We start from the raw sequence: 10,967 nt of genomic DNA, 5'->3' as shown, positions 1-10,967 counted from the left end.
GAGGATCCAGCTATACCTCTCTTGGGCATATACCCAAAAGATGCCTCAACATATAAAAGAGACACGTGCTCCACTATGTTCATCGCAGCCTTATTTATAATAGCCAGAAAATGGAAAGAACCGAGATGCCCTTCAACAGAGGAATGGATACAGAAAATGTGGTACATCTACACAATGGAATATTACTCAGCTATCAAAAACAACGAGTCTATGAAATTCGTAGGCAAATGGTTGGAACTGGAAAATATCATCCTGAGTGAGCTAACCCAATCACAGAAAGACATACATGGTATGCACTCATTGATAAGTGGCTATTAGCCCAAATGCTTGAATTACCCTTGATCCCTAGAACAAACGAAACTCAAGACGGATGATCAAAATGTGAATGCTTCACTCCTTCTTTAAATGAGGAAAAAGAATACCCTTGGCTGGGAAGGGAGAGGCAAAGATTAAAACAGAGACTGAAGGAACACCCATTCAGAGCCTGCCCCACAGGTGGCCCATACATATACAGCCACCCAATTGGACAAGATGGATGAAGCAAAGAAGTGCAGACCGACAGGAGCCGGATGTAGATCGCTCCTGAGAGACACAGCCAGAATACAGCAAATACAGAGGCGAATGCCAGCAGCAAACCACTGAGCTGAGAATAGGACCCCCGTTGAAGGAATCAGAGAAAGAACTGGAAGAGCTTGAAGGGGCTCGAGACCCCATATGTACAACAATGTCAAGCAACCAGAGCTTCCAGGGACTAAGCCACTACCTAAAGACTATACATGGACTGACCCTGGACTCTGACCCCATAGGTAGCAATGAATATCCTAGTAAGAGCACCAGTGGAAGGGGAAGCCCTGGGTCCTGCTAAGACTGAACCCCCAGTGAACTAGACTATGGGGGGAGGGCGGCAATGGGGGGAGGGTTGGGAGGGGAACACCCATAAGGAAGGGGAGGGGGGAGGGGGATTTGCCCGGAAACCGGGAAAGGGAATAACACTTGAAATGTATATAAGAAATACTCAAGTTAATAAAAAAAAAAAAAAAAACAAAAACAAAACAAAAAAAATAAAAAAAAATGAAAAAAAAAAAAAAAAAAAAAAAGAAAGGAAGGAAAGGGAACAAGAGAAATTACCACATTTGCCCTGAAGAATGCCTGAGGCATCAGATAAAGTCAACTTGATAAAATGTAACTTAGTGACTAGAGTCTTTAAATTAAAATGTCATTAACTTGCTTATTCTGTGTTCATAGGGAAGGGTGCATGCAGACCACTGCACCATACGGAAGCCAGAGGACAACCGATGAGTCAATGCTCTCCTTCTCTCAAGTGGGTCCCAGGGGACAAACTCAGGTCGGCAGTCTAGGAGCCATCTAGCTGCTAGCTCCAACAGACTAGTGTGGCAGCCAGGGGGCGGGGCGTGTTGGGGTGTCTACAACCTTGATAGATAGGGAGAAATGAGCTGCCAGAGACAAGAAGGCCATTCGGCACAACACGGCACAACAGCCAGTTTGGGTCCAAACTTTGGGACTAGGTCTCTGATCGATGTATTTTAGGCTTATTTAAACACGGTACAATCTGGTAAAACCTATTTTTGCGTTGATTAACTCAACCCCACATGTGGATCCAAGCACATTTAAGTCTCTTTGAGGAATGAAGCTAAATAAAGATCAGATGTGACTACATCAGAACTCTAAAGTATATGGGACACCTTCTATAAAGATAGGTTTTATCTTTATAGACAGAGCTGAGAAAAATGAGTACAGAAGGGACACGGGAAGAGTCCAGTATGGTCTCTGGCTACACAGATTGCATAAAAGTCACTAGGCCAGGAAGTGTATCCACTCCAACCTTCTGGACTGAAACAGGTTTTGTATTCCTTCCTGTGAAGGAACAACCGTGTGTGGTTAGCATTCCTGGTTTCTCTAGTGTGTTTCTCTGAGCACAAAGACCTCCGTGCCCCCTGTAGAGCAGGTCTTCAAAAGATATGTTTTATGATTTCATCTCAAATTAGTTGCAACCTAGAGTTTAATACAAACCCTATTTTATCCTTTCTATAAAGCTGATGTATAAAATATGTCTAATTGTTTTAAATATTATAAAGTTTTTATTATATAACAAATCAGAAAGTTTGCCCATGTCTAAAAATTGAAAGTGAGACTCTAAATCATCTTTCTTTTTTTTTCTATAGTTTCCGGTCACATTAGTGGCTTTACCTCATCTTTCCTCATTACTCACCATAGGTGGCAACTTCACACCCAGTTGCTCACTTGACAGGGATCCCAAAATGTTTCCAGAATTTTGTGTGGTATTTTCACTTCCCTTATTTTATGTACCTTCCTTCCTGTTATTTTCTATGACGTAATTTCAGACTTAGAAGCAAAGAGCGTTTTTAAGAGATTATATAATTTAATCAGAACCGAAAAAATATCCCTACTGCGGTTTGTCTAATAACTCACCTATTTATTAAATGTCTTAGTACAGTGCTATTGTGACAAAAGTTAAGAGATATTTAGAGCGTCTCGTTGTTGAGGAGGTGCGTGAGAATGCAAGATGTCTGTGCGCATGTAACGCATGTGGCCGACGTTGACTTCCTCCGCTCCCAGACGCTGTGGTACCCGGCTGACTCAGACGCGAACTCTTCTGGGCCAGACTCTCCGAGAAATTTCTGCAGCACTGAAGCAGTGCCAAGTTACACCAACAGAGTTCTGCAAGAAATGTCTCTCCCTCATCAAGAAAACCAAGTATCTAAATGCTTCCCTTACTGTATCAGAAAAGGTGGCTTTTAAGTAAGCTGAAGAATCAGAGAAAAGATACAAGAAAGGTCAGTCTCTTGGAGAAGTAGATGGAATGCCTCATCACATCTGGCCTCGGACAACATGGGCATCAAATATGTTAAAAGGTTCTGTACCACCTTACAATGCTACAGTGGTTCAGACGTTGTTGGATCAGAAAGCTCTACTCATGGGGAAAACAAATTTTGATGAGTTTGCTATGGGATCTGGAAGAACAGATAGCCTGTTTAGACCAGTTAAAAACCCCTGGACTTATTCAAAGCAATACAGAGTGGGATTTAGGTCAGTGATAGAGCAAAGCAATACAGAGAAAGAAGCCGACACGATGCCCATGAGAATTCACACTGGCTGGTAACTGGAGGAAGCTCGGTTGGCAGCGTGGCAGCATGGCAGCGTGGCAGCGTGGCAGCGTGGCAACCGTGGCAGCCGTGGCAGCCGTGGCAGCCGTGGCAGCGGTCCCGGGCTTTGAGGCTCTGGGATCGGACACTGGCAGATCCACCAGGAACCCTGCTGCCCAATGTGGGATTATTGGTTTCAAACCAAACTGTGGCTTAGTTTCCCTGCACCGCCTTATTCCCCTGGTGAATTCAATGAGCATGCCAGGAATCTTCACCAGCTGTGTGGACGATACAGCAACTGTGTTAGGTGGACTGGCTGAACATGACCCCAAAGATTCCACCACAGTAAAAGGCCCTGTTAAGCCACCCACGATTCCCAGTGTGCCGGATGTGAGCAGACAGTGTATACAAATTCCAAAGGAATATCTAGTACCAGAATTGCCAAGAGAAGTACTAGCTCTCTGGTCCCAAGCTTCTGACCTCTTTGCGTCTGAAGGAGCCAAAGTGGATGACGTCTCTGCCACCCACCTTCTTCTTTTTTTTTTCTTTTTTTCCTCCATCTTTATTAACTTGAGTATTTCTTACTTACATTTCAAATGTTATTCCCTTTCCCGGTTTCCGGGCCAACATCCCCCTAGCCCCACCCCCTTCCCTTCTACATGGGTGTTCCCCTCCCCGTCCTCCCCCCATTACCACCCTCCCCCCAATAATCATGTTCACTGGAGGTTCAGCCTTGGCAGGACCAAGGGCTTTCCCTTCCACTGGTGCTCTTACTAGGATATTCATTGCTACCTATGAGGTCAGAGTCCAGGGTCAGTTCATGTATAGTCTTTAGGTACTGGCTTAGTCCCTGGAAGCTCTGGTTGGTTGGCATTGTTGTTCATATGGGGTCTCAAGCCCCTTCAAGCTCTTCCAGTCCTTTCTCTGATTCCTTCAACGGGGGTCCCGTTCTCAGTTCTGTGGTTTGCTGCTGGCATTCACCTATGTATTAGCCCTATTCTGGCTCTGTCTCTCAGGAGAGATCTACATCCGGTTCCTGTCGGCCTGCACTTCTTTGCTTCATCTAGTTTGGTACCACCCACCTTCTACTCCACGGTCTGCTATCATGGACTGTGTTCGTTAGAAGTAGCATTGAATATGGCAAGAGTTGATGGGCTACAGTACAGTCACAGGTCTGCTATTGATGTGTCGTCTACTGAAGCCCCGTATGCTGCAGCCAGACAAGAAGGGCTCAATGATGCGATGAGAGGAAGAATTCTCTCGGGGAAACTTTTTCTCATTAAAAGAAAATTATGAGAATTATTTTGTCAAGGCACAACGAGGCGTCTCGTTGTGAATGATTTCGTGAATGTTTTTGACTCTGGGGTGGATGTCCTGCTAACCCCTACCATGCTCACTGAGGTAGTGTCATACTTGATATTTTAACACAAGCTATAAATATGGCAGGCTTGCCAGCAGTGAGTGTCCCTGTGGTCCTCTCTAGCCAAGGGCTGCCAATAGGACTGCAGCTAATTGGATGTGCATTTTGTGACCAGTAGCTTCTGACAGTTGCCACGTGGTTTGAGAAACAAGTACAGTTTCCTGTTACTCAGCTGCAGGACCTCATGGATGATGGCTCCTTGATCCTTGAGAATGGAAAGTTAACTTCTGCTTCTCTAACCCAGCAATGATCAGGATATCATGCGATTGGTGTGTGCAGGTCAGTGAACAGCCCAGAGGAGGTAGTTCTATCCTTTCACCTTGTAGGTTCCAAGAATTGTCAGGCTTGGCAAATTCCTTTACCTACTAAGGCATTTCACTGGTTCTATACCAGGCAACATTTTAATGCAGTAACAAATAGTAAAAGACAACTCGAAATCCAACTTTTGAATGAATGATGTAACAGGTAATTATAAGAGCTATAAAGAAATCAAACACAAGAGGAAGCTAGAGAGTGAGTAAACAGAGAGCTGGGTAATATGGAAATTTAAAGCATTGAGTGTTGTGGTAATAACTAATATCAATGGGGGGGTCTACCTGCCTTAGACCATTTAGTTTCCAGATAAATGACTCATTTTTATATTTATAACAAACCTTAGACAGCACAAGAGCTGGGCAGATGTTGACCCTCTATGCTGTTTTGCCTACTTCTGTAGGTTGATGTCATTATGCAGGTGAAGGCAGACAAGATAAAAGGAGGCCTGTTAAAGGAGGCCTGATAAAAGGAGGATGAAAAGGAAGGCAAGCAAGAACAAGGGTTTTAGAAGGGAGGGAGAAGAGGAGAAGGAGAGCCAGAACGAGGTGAGGAGCTGAGAGAACATGGCGGCAGATGTTAAGATTCTCCTCTGCACAAAGATACAGGTTGTTATGACTATTTTTAAGGGGTGGGTGTGTACAGGGTTTTGTGCTGTCTAGATGGGCAAATCATATCTTATCAATCAGATCAGAGGATATTGTGTGGTGTGTTCTTTCATGTGGTGACTTAATTGAGTTCAAGAGAAGGTGTGGTGGAGGAACACACCAAGCCTGCCACGGAATTGAGATGTGTGTGCCTGGCGTGATGGCAAACTGGCAAGGGCTATAGGCATCTTTAGTCAACCTAGTTTTAAATTAAGGATCAAGGTTATATAGCATCATGTGATGTACATGAGGATCTTCTTGTCCCTGGGGACAACCAGACCTTGGGGGCCAATGTTTAGCATTACAATGAATAGCAACAGATCAAACCTCAACTATTAAGTGTTTCTGAGAGAAGCAATCATGGGTTTTTGAGAGAAATAATCAGTAAGCCGTGATCTAGGATGAATAATCCAGTCTATGGCATGCATGTATCTTTTTAGAATGCCTCTAAAATGTCTATAACAGTCCAATACATTTTGTAGACCAGACTATAAAGATCTTTTAAAAACTCAAATAATCTTAAGCAAAACCAAATTTGTGTTTCTCGTTACTGAAGACAGGAGCCTAGAAAATAGAGCTCCAAAGGCTTAGTTTAAAAAAAAGAAAACTTTCAGAGTAGCATACAGAGAATGCTTGCAGAAGTACCTCAATGATAGGAATTTCTTTTTTTTTATTAACTTGAGTATTTCTTATATACATTTCAAGTGTTATTCCCTTTCCCGGTTTCCAGGCAAACATCCCCCTCCCCCCTCCCCTTCCTTATGGGTGTTCCCCTTCCAACCCTCCCCCATTGCCGCCCTCCCCCCAACAGTCTAGTTCACTGGGGGTTCAGTCTTAGCAGGACCCAGGGCTTCCCCTTCCACTGGTGCTCTTACTGGGCTATTCATTGCTACCTATGAGGTCAGAGTCCAGGGTCAGTCCATGTATAGTCTTTAGGTAGTGGCTTAGTCCCTGGAAGCTTGGGTTGCTTGGCAGTGTTGTACATATGGGGTCTCGAGCCCCTTCAAGCTCTTCCAGTTCTTTCTCTGATTCCTTCAACGGGGGTCCTATTCTCAGTTCAGTGGTTTGCTGCTGGCTTTCGCCTCTGTATTTGCTGTATTCTGGCTGTGTCTCTCAGGAGCGATCTACATCCAGCTCCTGTCAGTCTGCACTTCTTTGCTTCATCCATCTTGTCTAATTGGGTGGCTGTATATGTATGGGCCACATGTGGGGCAGGCTCTGAATGGGTGTTCCTTCAGTCTCTGTTTTAATCTTTGCCTCTCTCTTCCCTGCCAAGGGTATTCTTGTTCCCCTTTTAAAGAAGGAGTGAAGGATTCACATTTTGATCATCCGTCTTGAGTTTCATTTGTTCTAGGCATCTAGGGTAATTTAAGCATTTGGGCTAATAGCCACTTATCAATGAGTGCATACCATGTATGTCTTTCTGTGATTGGGTTAGCTCACTCAGGATGATATTTTCCAGGTCCAACCATTTGCCTAAGAATTTCATAAAGTCGTTGTTTTTGATAGCTAAGTAATATTCCATTGTGTAGATGTACCACATTTTCTGTATCCATTCCTCTGTTGAAGGGCATCTGGGTTCTTTCCAGCTTCTGGCTATTATAAATAAGGCTGCGATGAGGGAATTTCTTTTTTTATTGGATTTTTTATTTACATTTCGAATGTCATCCACATTCCTGGTTTCTGTCCATAAAGCCTCTATCGCATCCTCCATACCCCTTCTTCTATGAAAATGTTCCCCCACCCACCCACTCCTTCCTGCCTCCCAGCCCTGACATTGCCCTACCCTGGGGCATCGAGCCTTGGCAGGTGCTTCTCCTCCCACTGGTGCCCAACAAGGCCATCCTCTGCTTCATATGCAGCTGGAGTCATGGGTCTGTCCAGGCGTACTCTTTGGATAGTGGTTTAGTCCTTGGGAGCTCTGGAGGGGAGGGAGGTCTGGTTGGTTGGTATTGTTCTTATGGAGTTGCAAACCTCTTCGGCTCCTTCGATCCTTTCTCTAACTCCTCCACTGGGGGCCCTGTTCTCAGTTCAATGGTTGGCTGTGAGCATCCCCCTCTGTATTTGTCATGCTCTGGCAGAACCTCTCAGGAGACAGCTATATCAGTCTCCTATCAGTTTGTACTTCTTAGAGTCAGCATATTGTCTGAATTTGGTGGCTGTATGTATATGGGCTGGATCCCCAGGTGGGGCAGTCTCTGGATGGCCTTTTCTTCAGTCTCTGCTCCAAAATTTGTCTCTGTATTCTCCTCCTGTGAATAATTTTGTTCTCCCTTCTAAGAAGGACTGAAACATCCTCACTTTGGTCATCCTTCTTGAGCTTCATGTGGTCTGTGGATTGTATCTTGGGTAATTTGAGCTTTTGGTCTAATATGCACTTATCAGTGAGTACAAACCATGTATGATTTCTTGTGGTTGGGTTACATCACTCAGGATGATATTTTCTAGTTCAATCCATTTGCATAAGAATCCATGAAATCATTGTTTTTAATAGCTGAGTAGTACTCCATTGCGTAAATGTACCACATTTTCTGTATCCATTCCTCTGTTGAGGGACATCTGGGTACTTTCCAGCTTCTGGCTATTATAAATAAGGCTGCTATGAACATAGTGGAGCATGTGTCCTTGTTATATGTTGGAGCATCTTTTGGGTATATGTCCAGGAGTGGAATAGCTGGATCCTCAGGCAGTTCAATGTTCAATTTTATGAGGAACTTCCAGACTGATTTCCAGAGTGGTTGTACCAGCTTGCAATCCCACCAACAATGGAGGAGTGTTCCTCTTTCTCCACATCCTCACTAGCATCTATTGTCTCATGAGTTTTTTATCTCAGCCATTCTGACTGGTGTGAAATGGGTTCAGGGTTGTTTTGATTTGCATTTCCCTGATGAGTAAGGATATTGAACATTTCTTTAGGTGCTTCAGGGCCATTCAATATTCCTCAGCTGAGAATTCTTTGTTTAGCTCTGTACCCCATTTTTAATAGGGTTATTTGATTCTCTGGAGTCTAACATCTAGGGTTTTTTATGTATTTTGGATATTAGCCCTCAGTGATAGGAATTTCAAAACTTAGATTTATGTGTGGGAAAAAATGTGTTCTCTGGGTGCTAGAAAGGTGGCTCAGTGGTTAGAAGGGTAACTGCTCATCAGTAGTTCCTGATTTTGGTTCCCAGAACCATCAACAGGCATCTACCAACTTCTGTGACTCTAACTCCAGGAGATCTGACATCCTCTTCTGACCTTCCACAAACACACACTCACATGCCCCCTCCCCCCCAAACACACAGTTAAAAATAAAATGAATCTTTTAACAAAACTAAAAGGTGTCCCACCTCTTGCAGCTGTGAGACTTATTCTTTGGTGGCAAAAATTCATTTTCCCAGAAACTTCCTTGTGCAGGTTATTTTTCCATATTTCTATAACCAAATGCCTGACAAAAACGACTTAAGGAAGAGTTTACTTTAGGTTGTAATTCCATGGGAGAGAAGGCATAGTAGCATCCACGAGGGCAGGAACTGCTCTTGTCCACAACAGTGGAAGTGAGGTGGCCCGCACCACAACAAACAGAACAGAACTTGGGCCAAGCTATAAATCTTGAGGCTTATTTCTTCCCTGACCCATGACTTTCAGCTAAGGTTCCACCTCCTAACGGCACCAAAACTCCATGACACAGTACTACCAGCTGGGGACTAAGTGTTCAAACAGGTGAGCTGTGAACATTTTACATTCAAACCTAAGTGCTCTGCCCCTAGCTAATAGCTCTTATAAAGTAAAAATGCCCTTAGCCCAACTTTAAGAGTCCTTATAACCTCTTAGCTATGAGTCTGTCCCTTAACTGTGAGCTGCTAGAATGTAAAAGAAAAGTTACATGCTTGCAATATACAATGGCATGGAGTAAAGATTCTCACGCCAAAGGGAACGAATCAGGACAAAGCAAAGAAAGATAGGATCAAAGCAAGACCAGCACCCAGCTGGGTAAAACCCAAGCCAGGCAGCTCCACGTCCAAGCATGAGGGGCTTTCACGTCCAAGCATGAGGGGCTTTCACGTCCAAGCATGAAGGGCTTCCATGTCCAAGCATGAGGGGCTTATAGAGGCACGGGTTTGGTTCCCACAGGCTTGGATAACCTCTCGATTCAGTGCTGATGCCTGAAGTCTGAGTCCTGTCTTGTAACACTGCATTCATCACTGTAGCTACTGCATCTTGGCCCTTTGAGTGAGGTCAAGTACAGTGCTAGTATCGGAAGCTTTTGTCACGCTTCACAATCCTGGTATTTACGTTATCCTGGGACTTCTACCAAGACTTAAGCTTCATACATTGCCTGGCCTCGGCTGCTTTCTGAAATCTTGCAAGTCTCCCTAAGCCCATGACCCTCACACTCCGTGTCGATGAACTACTTGCACTTCCAGCAAAGCATGCTGGAAGCTATTTCTTTTCAGACACTCTCCTTTATGGTGTGTATTTTTTTAATGGTTTTACAGCATGTAGCCTTTCATGGGTGAGATCTTACCTTCAAGGAACCATCTATTCATCCTGTGGGGGAATACGTGCTTTATTTTTAAGGACACTTACCACAATCGCAAACACTTTGTTTGCATCTACTGATAAGTATAGGTAGATTTGGCTGTTGTGTGTCCCTGGCATTAACTGGCTTTGTGATGCTTTCCTTGAAAAGCTCCACGTGTTCACCTCTCTCTGCTCCTCTTCCTGTTCTCTTCCACTGAGGATGTGGAAATGCAGTGAGCATACCACAGCCTGAATGCTATGCTGGAATTTCCTCCCCAAACAAATGAGTCAGTTGCTTTGGAACCCAGCTGCCTTCTTATGATCAGGACATGGGCAGAACCAGATTATTTTTTCCTCCAAAATATAACATGAATATCCTGGAGCCCAGCTCCAGAGTCATTGTTCTACCTGGAAACTTCACAAGCCTGGCCCTTACTGTCTACATTTCAACTGACAACCCTGCTCTCCTAGACTCCTGCCCATTCAGCTCTGTTTACAGCATTCTGCAGAATCGTCAACTTGTAACTCCAAACTCTTTTGCCTTTCTCCCACAAACCAGTTAGAAGGCCTCAAAGCCACATGGTCAGATTTATCATTGCAACAGGTCCAATTCTCTGTACCGATTTTCTCCATTGCAACTTAGGCAAGGAAGGATTTGTGCTAGCTCTGTTTAAGGGGTGGGGAAAGCAAGACTACTTTCTCGGGAGCGAGTACCTGTCCATGGTAGCAGGATGGTAGCTTGCTCAGACCTTAGGAAAGAAGAAAGCAAGCTCAATGGGAGGACCAATCTATAAACCTCCAGACTTGCCTCCAGTAACCCACTTCCTTTAGTTAAACCTTGCACCCTAAAGATTCCACAATGTCTCAAAACAGTATCACCAGCTAAATATTAAGTGTTATAACACATGAGCCTGTGGGGATATTTTGCATATAAACTATAATGTATGTGTCTGTTGT

The 10,967-nt window shown here is 44.1% G+C and overlaps 1 pseudogene; it reads left to right on the top strand.

The window, feature by feature from the left end:
• The first annotated feature begins 961 nt into the window (after positions 1 to 961).
• Qrsl1l1 (glutaminyl-tRNA amidotransferase subunit QRSL1 like 1) lies at positions 962 to 5,400 on the top strand (annotated as a pseudogene).
• Positions 5,401 to 10,967: the final 5,567 nt, after the last annotated feature.

The sequence above is a fragment of the Rattus norvegicus genome, chromosome 13 (assembly GCF_036323735.1).
Source record: "Rattus norvegicus strain BN/NHsdMcwi chromosome 13, GRCr8, whole genome shotgun sequence".
NCBI classification, from domain to species: Eukaryota; Metazoa; Chordata; class Mammalia; order Rodentia; family Muridae; genus Rattus; species Rattus norvegicus.
Note: the sequence above shows the minus strand (reverse complement) of the source record. Positions and strands in the feature narration are given on the sequence as shown.